The sequence below is a fragment of the Microtus oregoni genome, unplaced genomic scaffold (assembly GCF_018167655.1).
Source record: "Microtus oregoni isolate MIOR12 unplaced genomic scaffold, Mior012 000024F_ref0000369, whole genome shotgun sequence".
Classification (NCBI taxonomy): domain Eukaryota; kingdom Metazoa; phylum Chordata; class Mammalia; order Rodentia; family Cricetidae; genus Microtus; species Microtus oregoni.
In genome coordinates, this window is record NW_024543083.1 from 8,803,439 (window position 1) to 8,813,352 (window position 9,914).

Consider the following 9,914-nt stretch of genomic DNA (forward strand, 5'->3'; position numbering starts at 1 on the left):
ACACAGTAAAATAAGGTGACTCTAACACATCTAGTTGATAAGTTACTCTTTATAATGTTTAAGATTAAACTAATCTGTGCGGGTGTCTATGTAGGTTGGGTGATTTTCAGGAGTCAGTTCTCTGTTTCCACCATTAAGGTCCCAGTGATCTAACTCAGGCTGCCATGTGTGGCAGCAATGCCTTTACCTGCTGAGCTAACTCACCCACAGGCCCCATCCTATTAATAATTTATGAAAAGATTAGTCTAAAAAAATAAAGCTCATTAATTATTTAAAAAATCAAGTGTCAGATATGTTGTTTATTAATCAAAAAATCACTTTAGTTGCTTCTTTAAAAGTAATAATACTGTTTTTTTTTCTCTAAAGTAAAACTAAAAACAGCATTGCATTAAAAAACAGATTTTTATGAATACCAACTCCTAAATCTTTTTAAAGCTTTAAGAATTTTAATTTCTTGGGACTGATTTGCTTGTCACTGTGGAGCAGTGTGCATATATATGACTTTTGTTTGGAATCATAGAATATGTTTCCTTTTTGGTCTCGCTTCACTTAAGAGAATTAACTCAAGATCCATCCATGCTGTGTTTATCATTTCTTCCTTTTTATAATGAACAGTACGGATGTTATAACTCTTTGTGTGTGTGTGTGTGTGTGTTTGAGATAAAGTCTCACTGTTTAGACCAGATTGGCCTCAACTTGAGATCCTCCTGAGTGCTGGGATCCTAAATGTTTCTCTTGGCCTCATATTTGACAACTTTTCTTCTCTTCTGTGTGTGTGTTTCAACACAGGGTTTCTCTCTGTAGCCCCAGCTGGCCTCGAACTCACAGAGATCCACCTGCCTCTGCTTCCCAAGTGCTGGTATTAAAGGCGTGCATCACCATGTCCAGCCTGATATCCTTTTAAAACTATTGCCTTTAATTAGGAATTTCCAGCTCATTAAAAACAAAAACAAAGAAAACTTGATCAGTGTCTCAATTTTACTTTAAGACCAAGACTAGGCTTCTAATTTTCCCCCGTCATTGCTAACTATTTCATTGACAATTTCATTACAAGAAAAATTCTGCCAAAACCTATTATATTGAACAAAACACAAACTTCAAAATAGCCTGGATATAATTCATTTGCACATAAAAACATTTTATCCATATGCTGCCTGTCAAAGTGTGAAAAAAAACACAAGCATGAACCCTTGCCTCACTGCAACTCCCTGGAATTCATTACACTAACGCTGGCTGACCTCAGCTCATTCCCTCTCACCTGGAGCTTACAGAACAGCTCAAAAACTTTCATAGTAAGGAAGTAATGTGCTCTTGAGTCACTGGTTTGTCACCAAAGCTTGGGACTTAACTTCTATAGGACTCAGTTTTTTCTCACGTAAAATAAGCTAGGTTGTACCATTTATCTTCCATTAAAGCAGACTGTTACAAATGTAGTCACAAGCAACTATATTCTTAAAATAGCAAAAGAATGGTAAATTTAGCTGGACCTAATGGGGGATGCCTTTAATCCCAGCACTCAGGCAGAGGCAGATGAATCTCTGTGAGTCGGAGGCCAGCCTGGTCCACATAGGGAGTTCCAGGACAGCCAGAGTTACGTAGTGACACCCTGACTCAAAGTTGTAGGTCCATATGCCTGCTGAGTAAAGCAAATCGGCAGTCAGAGCTGTAGTACACATAATGTCAGATACATTGAAGAACTGACGCAAGAGGATATCAAGTTTGAGGCCAGTCTGAGCAACTCACAATAAAATAAGAAAAGGCCACCTTTAATCCCAGCACTCGGGAGGCAGAGACAGGCAGATCTCTGTGAGTTTGAGGCCAGCCTGGCCTACAGAGCAAGTTCCAGGGCAAGCCCCAAAAAGAAAAGAAACAAAAGGCCAAGGTGTAGTTGAGAGGCCTGGGTTCTAGAATTATGAGTGTGAGCCGATATATATATGTGAGGAAATCCACCGAAACTGTCTAGGACACTCAAGACACTTCCAAGTAGTTACAGTGACAATGGGGGCACTATTCTTTTGAAATATCTTAAATAAAAAGTATGTGTTATTCTTATGACTTTAAAGAAGAAATGAGCAGAAACAGTTTGCTGTCTGGGTTCTATAGTATAAAAGACCTATACTCAAATACCAGCTTGGTTATTTAAATATTGAAATATTGTAATGTTGTTATCTAACCTCTTTCTCCATTTGCAAAAAGCAGTTAGACATAGTGTCTCAGAAAACCATAGTGAAGATAGGGGAAAGCATGCATGCAGGACACTAAGCATAGCACACTGCAAGAGGACAACTATTACTATAGCTATTACTGTTGATTATGATTATTTTAAAATTCCAGAAACTATTGTCTTTAGAGTTACTTTGGACAGCTGGACCAAAACTAACCAGTTTTGTGGGCAATTAGCTTCCTTCATTCAAAATTTCTTTAATCTAACCATTATAAAACCATTCATTAATTTGTCACTCAGAAAAAAGGGAAGAGAGATATAGTTTAGTTGGTGAAACGCCTGCTTAGCAAACATTAGAGCCCTAGGAGGGACCCCTAGCACTCTGACATAAATGAGGCGTGCTAGCTCTATACTATACTATCAGCAGTTCAAGATCAGAAGTTCAAGGTCAGCCTCAGCTACATTGAAAGTTTGAGGCCAGCCTGGAATATATGAGAGAGTGTGTCTCACTACATAAATAAAAAGATATACCAGGGTCAAAGAGATGGCTCAGTGGTTAAAAACAGTAGCTGTTCTTCCAGAGGACCCAGGTTCAATTCCCAGCACCCACATGGCAGCTCACAACCATCCATAATTCCAATTCCAAGGGACCTGACACCCTCTCTGGCCTCCACGAACACACACACACATACAGGTAAAAACACTCGTACACAAAAAAATAAAATAATTTTTAAAAATTTAGTAATCAGCACAGATTGCTATTTCAGATGTTTAATAACTACAATAGACTTCTTCACTGAATGGATACCCATCCAAGGAACCCAGAACAGAGCACTCTAAGATGGCTCATTTGCGTTTCCAAATAGATGTTTTCTATTGTAATACACAATTGCTCAGTTCCCTAAAAATGCCGGCATTAATAGTTCATGCACGTAAGTTTACTTAATTACAAATAAAATGCAAACCAAGAAAGAAATACAAACAAAATACCTGCATCAAAATAAATTTCAAGAACATGCTGAATGGCCTTTTTGAACTGAATTTGTCTCCAGAATTAAAAAAAAATAAATTCATACCATATATTGTCAAATCAAAATACCCCGCTAAAACCCAACATTTATGCCAAGTCTAATCTCAGAAAGCACCACTTCAACAACATTACATTTAAGTTTCCCACCGGACTCCATAAAAACCGAGAAAACATTACTATTAAGATTTGTTGCATCAGCCCGCAGTACAAATGGGCTGAGCCCATTACATAGGTATTAGAAAACAGTTTCACTACTCAGTCATGGGCTAAACTTTGGATTTATCACAATTATGGTTATTTTTTAAGTAGGGCACATATTGAATTCTTTTCAGTATGAAAAGAGATTTCACCCAATACTAATTGATCTACTTTGTCAAGATTCAGACCCTTAGTAACTATTCAGAATCATACAAGTAGTGACATTAAAGATTCACTGTAGCTTTCCTGAGAGTGACAGAACTTCCTACCCACCCACCCCCTAAACCCTGGCAACTCAATGAGGATCTAAGGATTATAAGTCACTTCACAGATCACAGTGCTGTGCTGAACTGGCATTTGGAGACTGTATTGAGCTAGCTACACGAAAGCAAAGGGAAGAGGTGATAGAAAGCTGATTTGAAAAAAAAAAGCATTATCCATAACAACATGCATTATTACCTAGCACCAGGAACATTTCTAATTTTCCAATATTCAAAATTAGGCAAGCAGATACAGGCTGATCTTCCCCACCCCTTCTGAAGAGCGCCCCAAGTAAAATAACCAATTCAATTTCCTTGTTTACTTAAAGAATTGAAAAAAAATGTTGACTTGCTTCTGAGGTGTCTGAAACCAATCAATATTTAAGACTTTTCACAATCATGTTTGAAATAGGTTAGTAATGATTTCTTCAGTTAGTTAAAAAAAAAAACGTAATTTTAAATTTATAAAAAAGGGTTAAATTTTACACTCCAATTTATCGGTATGCTTCTTCTGCAACCAGAAGGAAGAAGGGGGAAAAAGGGAGAAGCAGCAAAACACACAGATGGAAAACATCACTACCTTCTTTGGTGGTTATGGGCAATCGTAAATGACCCAAGAGCTAAGAGAAGTTCATGAATAGAAGGGAGGGGGGTGTAACAATGTGAACTGGTCGGCTCCAGATTCACGCAGATGTCGGGAGAGGAAAAGGAATTTATTTACACTGCAGTGCCTGGTAGCAAACATGGCTGCCCCTGCCCCCTTTAAATCTGAATAGTCTTCATTCCCTCACCAAAACCATCAAATTATGGCCATGTCTCTCCCTGTCTCCCTACCATAACACAAACACATCTCCTCTTCGCTCAGAACAGTAACACCCACACCGCCCTCATTTCACAACAATCACAACCCCATAACCACTAGCTTCTCTATTTCTCTAGCCTTGAAATACAAGACAGAATACACACAAATATAGGAACAAAAGGCTTTCCTTTCTAACACTTCAATAATCTCCATCCTTCTTTTCCTCACACTCCGGTGACGCCTGGTCGATAATTCTCATCCCTTCCAACACTCAGCTCGTGTCCTTTCCCTAGCCCAGTCGTCTGTCTTTCAGTTTCCTGCGTCTATTTCCTATCCTCCTATTGCATCCTGACACAATCATTTTTCATCCCTATTTCCTAATCTTATCTTTTCCTCCACTTTGATTCACTAGTTTCTCCCTTGATTCCCAGGCGATGCCTCGTTCTCCATCAATCCCATCCCTTTCCCCCAAGTCTTCTAGTTTCCATATTCCATTCCAGACCTCCCTAATTTGCAGTCTACCGAGGTCTCTAATGTCCAAATCTAACTCTTCTTTCCCTCCCCCTCCCCCGTTTCCATCCTTATCCCCCGCCCCCATCCCACCTCTACTCCCAATTCCCAGCTCAGCACCACTACATCATATCCCAAGCCTACCTGCCCCACCTCCCGATTCCTTCCACACCCACCTTACCATCTGCTCTTCCTTCCTCGAACCCCCAGGCCACCCCGCGGCACCTCCCCTTCCAGGGTCTCACTCCGTACCGGTGTCTGGGTCTTAGGTCGCCCCCACCCCAGGGAGCCTCCTCAGCCCTGACGCGCAACACACACACACACAAGCACACACAAGCACAAGCACACACACGCGCGCACACGCACACACACGCAGGCACACACAAGCACTTTACCTTCAGTTTGTTCCATTCTAACCCCCTGGCCGTGTCAGTACGATCACAGGAGAGACACGGAGGCCCGAAGTGGGGCTGGGTTGCCGGCAGCTGCCGGGACCGCGGGCGCAGGAGACGGAACCGAGCTAGGCCGCATGAAATCCTCGGACTAGATTTCCCCCGCGCCAAGCACCCTTGCCATGGCGGCCGGCACTGAGGAGGCCCACGGCCCGGCCGGCTGGGCTCGTTTGCGGGCAGACGGAAGGCTGCGGGCGACGCGGAGCGAAGGGGAGGCGGCCGGACGGGGGTCGCCGAGTAGCTGCTGGTGCCGGAGAGGAGCCGGAGGCTGGCGGCCCAGAAGGGCAGCGGGGACCCGGGGCTTCAATCGAAAGCTGCACACCTCTCCTAGGCGCCCGGCACACAGCCCCGGCCTCGGCCTCCGTCCGGATCTCCGTGCCGCCAGCTCCCGCCGCCGCCGCCGTCGCCGCCGCCGCCGCCGCCGCCTCCGCGCACAAAGCCCCCCCGCCCCGTTCGGCGGCGCCGCCGCCAAATCCTAGGTCCCTCATTGGCCACAGGCCGCGACGCCTGCCGGGAAATGCAGTCCTGAGCCCGGGCGCTGGGAGCGAAGGAGGAAGAGGCTCGTCAGCCGCCGAGAGGAGGGGCGCGCGAGAGTCTGGAGCCGACGCGAGACCGCAGGCGATGAGGCAGAGGGACAGGAAGGGCTGGTGCGGAGGGGCGGCCAGGTCGGGCCTGCGGGGCTAATACTTACTAAACGGCAGCACGTACTAGACGCCATATGGTACTCGAGTGGCCCTGCTCTACAATTCCTAGACGTTAGGAAGACCCTAAGGAGCCGGACGAGGTTACGCAGAGCAGGGAGTGCTCGGGTTCGGGAGTCGCTGTCACTCTGACAGCTGTCAGCAGAGCGCCCCGGCCCCCGGAGTCCCGACAAGGGGCTGCACTTTAGGACGAGAGTCTGAGCCAGGGCTGGCAGTCTCCCCTGCTGCCCCGCGGAGAGACGGAAGGCTGCCAGGCTGCAAGCACTGGGGGCTTAGGGGGTGCCGAGCAGCGTCCGCGTCCGGCTCAGAAGGCACCCCGACCTCCTGGGCAGGCGCTGGACCCGGCTGCCCTCTTCCTGCCCGCACCGGGGCACAGAGGCTTGTGGGTAACCAGGAGGACGTCAGCGCGACTGCATCCCGGGCCGTGGGCCACCGCCAAGACTGCGGGCGGGTCACGTGCCCGGGCCCTGCGCTGCTCGGGGCCAGACCTCGGCACCGAGTGACGTGAGGGTATTTGTCCCTGAGCGATCACCCGAGAGAGAGGAAGGAGGCCGTACTCTGCAAACCTCCAGCCCTCCCCGTTCTAGGAAATAGGAATGAAACAATGACAGGGCCGGGTAAACAGGGAGTGCAGAGGTAGTTTCCTGGGGCCTAGTGGTGATTACTTAGAACCATCAACCCAGAGACGTGAACTTACAAAAGGAACAGACGTAGCGATCAGATGAGGAAACCGATACACGCCCTTGCTTTCTGTTCCGAGAAGTCCAGAACCCTATCACTACCAAGTGTCATACTCTCTTGCCAGAGATATTACAGTGCTCGTGCGATTTGCTACCATGACGGGAGATTTCTGATGTATTTCTTTCCAAATACCATCTTGGAAAAAATTTTGGAAGATTTTATAATTTTATGTTTTTGAGTGCGTGGTTCACGTGTATATCTCCGTGTCTTGTGCATGCCAGGGGAGGTCAGAAGAGGTGTCAGATCTGCTGGAACTGGTGTCATGGGTAAAGGTTGTGAGCAACCACGTGGGGTGCCGAACTCTGGTCTTCTGCAAGAGCCATCTGTCCAGCCCACCACCTCAAAATTTTACAAAATTTCTTCATTTCAGTGATTTGACTTTTTTTGTTGTTTATTTTTATTTTGTTTTTTTTTTTTTTCAAGACAGGCTTCTCTGTAGTTTTGGAGCCTGTTCTGGAACTAGCTCTTGTAAACCAGGATGGCCTCAAACTCACAGGGATCCACCTGTCTCTGCCTTCCAAGTGCTGGAACTAAAGGTGTGCTCCACCACCACCCAGCTTGGGGGGTGGGGGGGGGGGTTGTTGCTTTTCTGAGGCGTGTAACAGCCGTGGCTTTCCTAAAACTCTCTCTGTAGACCAGAATGGGCTCAAATTCAGAGATCCTCCTGCCTCTGCCTCCAAGGTGCTGGGATTAAAGTGGTGCATCACCACCTCTGGGCCAGTTCAGAGATTTTAATGGGCACTAAATGTGTATGTGTTTGTTAACGTGACTGCTAATACTAAGGGTAACACTGAAAGCAATCCAATTGATTTTATTTATTTAGTGAAATTTTTGAGACAGGGTCCCTAGCCATCCCAAAACTCTCTATGTAGGCCAGGACAGCCTCAAACTCATAGTTCTCCTGCCTGCTTCCCGAGTGCTGGAATTAAGCCATGTTGCCACCACTGGGGCTGGGGGGCATTACTATTAATTTTCTACATTATTTTAATTATTATTATGCCTGGCATGGAGGCACATGCCTTAAATCCCAGCACTTGGGAGGCAGAAGCAGGTGGATCTCTGAGTTCCAGGTCAGCCTGGTCTACAAAGCAAGTTCTAGACAGCCAGAGCTGTTATACAGAGAAAACCTGTCTAGGAAAAAAACCAAAACATTTTAATTTTTGTGTATTAACATCAGAGGACGCTTGTGGGAGTTGATTCCAGGCTTTCACCATGTAAGCCACATTACTGAACCACCTCCCTAGCCTACTTTACAGTTAATCTGTAAAGTTTTGTTAACCAAAGATGGCCTTGAACTCCTGCCAACGTTCCAGTCTCAGCTTCCAGAGTACTGGGATTATAAACACAACCCACCATTCCCAGCTAATCTGTAACCATTTTCTATTTATTCTTACTCATTTATTTTGAGATGGGGCTTGCTATGTGGCCCCGGCTCGTTTCCAACTGGACTCAGGAACTCTTTCCTCAGCCTACCCAGTGGCTGGGATCACAGTCTAGGAGTCCCAGGCCAGGCTTTTCACTATTTTAACCTATCCTTCAGTATTACTACAACTTAAAGAAGCCACAACTGCACTTACGAATAGGCAAATGTGTAAAATAAGGGTGAGCCAGGGAAGTGATGTGGACCTGGCATGATCCTCTCCCAGCCCTCTCCACTTCCCTCCTCCTGTAACGCTCTCGCCTTTCAATCAGGCATTTGGATTTCCCATCTGAGGAGCTCATAAATGCCCCTTAGAGATTTTATTGAGGGAAGTAGGCACACATAATGCCTATGTTTTCAACATCTAGCATATTCTGAGGTTCAAGAACATGCTTACTCTTTTCGTAGTAAATGAGCAAACAGGTCATTAAGACAGAAGCAGAATAGGTTTCTCGGAGTTATGGCAGTAAAAACTTTTGGGGGCTTCCCTTCTGAAAAATTTTTTAGATAAATAGATAAATTTACATTTATCCTAAAATCCAAATGTCAAGCCCGATAAAATATACAAACCTGGAGTATTCACTGCTTTAAAGAAATGGACTTCATAAAAAGCGTTTTTACCCCCTCCCGATTTTTAAGAATTGGATTGCTTGCTGACTTGTGATCATGCTAGAAAATCTACTTTGTGTTTCAAATATTGGGTATGGGCTAGTTCAGCTGGCTTACAAATACTTAATAAATCTTGCTGTGCTTGTTTGTAAGTGAATATAATACATGGATAAGAAATTTTCCAGTATTAAATATCTCACTGTGAGACGACAGGAATGTTTTTGCATCCTTTATTAATCTTTTCTGTAAAGAGTACATGTTTATGATAATGCAATGGTTCACTTATTAAATCAATATTAAAATTATTATCGTAGAGCTTATAATTTTACCATTAGAATTTTCAGGGGGAGAAAAGAAAGCTTTAGCCTGGTGTGGTGATCAGGAGGATCTCAGTGAGTTTGAGGATAGCCAGGTTCACATAGGGAATTCCAGGCCAGCCAGGGCTACACAGTGAAACCCTGTCTGAAGGCAGAGAAGAAGAGGGTAAGTTTTGTAAATTTTAATTCTTGAAGATCAACTGTGAAACTAAACCCCTATGTGGAAAGTTGTCGGACATGCACAAAGGGACCCCTAGCGGCCAAACTGAAACGTTTGCTTATTTTAAATAGTCCATTCGGTTCAGTTGAAATATACTTTTGTGGATTAAAAGCGGCCTGCATTTCTTTTTTCTTTTCCCTTTTTTGGTTCTTTTGAAACAGGATCCTGCTGTGTAGCCCTAGCTGCCTTGGAACTCACTTTGTAGATCATGCTGACCTCGAACTCACAGAGATCCGCCTGTCTGCCTCTCATGTACTGGGATAAAAGGTTGTGCTACCGCGCCTGGCCCTCAGAAACTATTCTATTTTGTTCAGCCCATAATTTGACCAGATTTGTCAGAGAGAGAAAGGTTGAGAAAAATTTGAGCCAGGCATGGTGGTACACATCTTTAAATGCAAGCAGTCGGGAGGTAAATATACACAACATGTCCCGTTCCGCCAGAACTACATAGTGAAGTCCTGTGTCAAAAACCTTAAACAAAGCCTGGTGG

The 9,914-nt window shown here is 44.9% G+C and overlaps 1 protein-coding gene across 4 annotated transcripts in view; it reads right to left on the minus strand.

The window, feature by feature from the left end:
• Positions 1 to 6,448, minus strand: part of Nsd3 (nuclear receptor binding SET domain protein 3) — a 115,224-nt gene extending 108,776 nt beyond the window's left edge. For 3 of the 4 annotated variants that reach the window (XM_041673901.1, XM_041673899.1, XM_041673902.1), the window contains exon 1: positions 5,360 to 5,492. The gene's annotated coding sequence lies outside the window, so the exon portion shown is untranslated. Of the gene's footprint in view, positions 1 to 5,359; positions 5,493 to 6,107 lie in introns of those variants that run through there. The other variant, XM_041673900.1, reaches the window with a different exon arrangement.
• Positions 6,449 to 9,914: the final 3,466 nt, after the last annotated feature.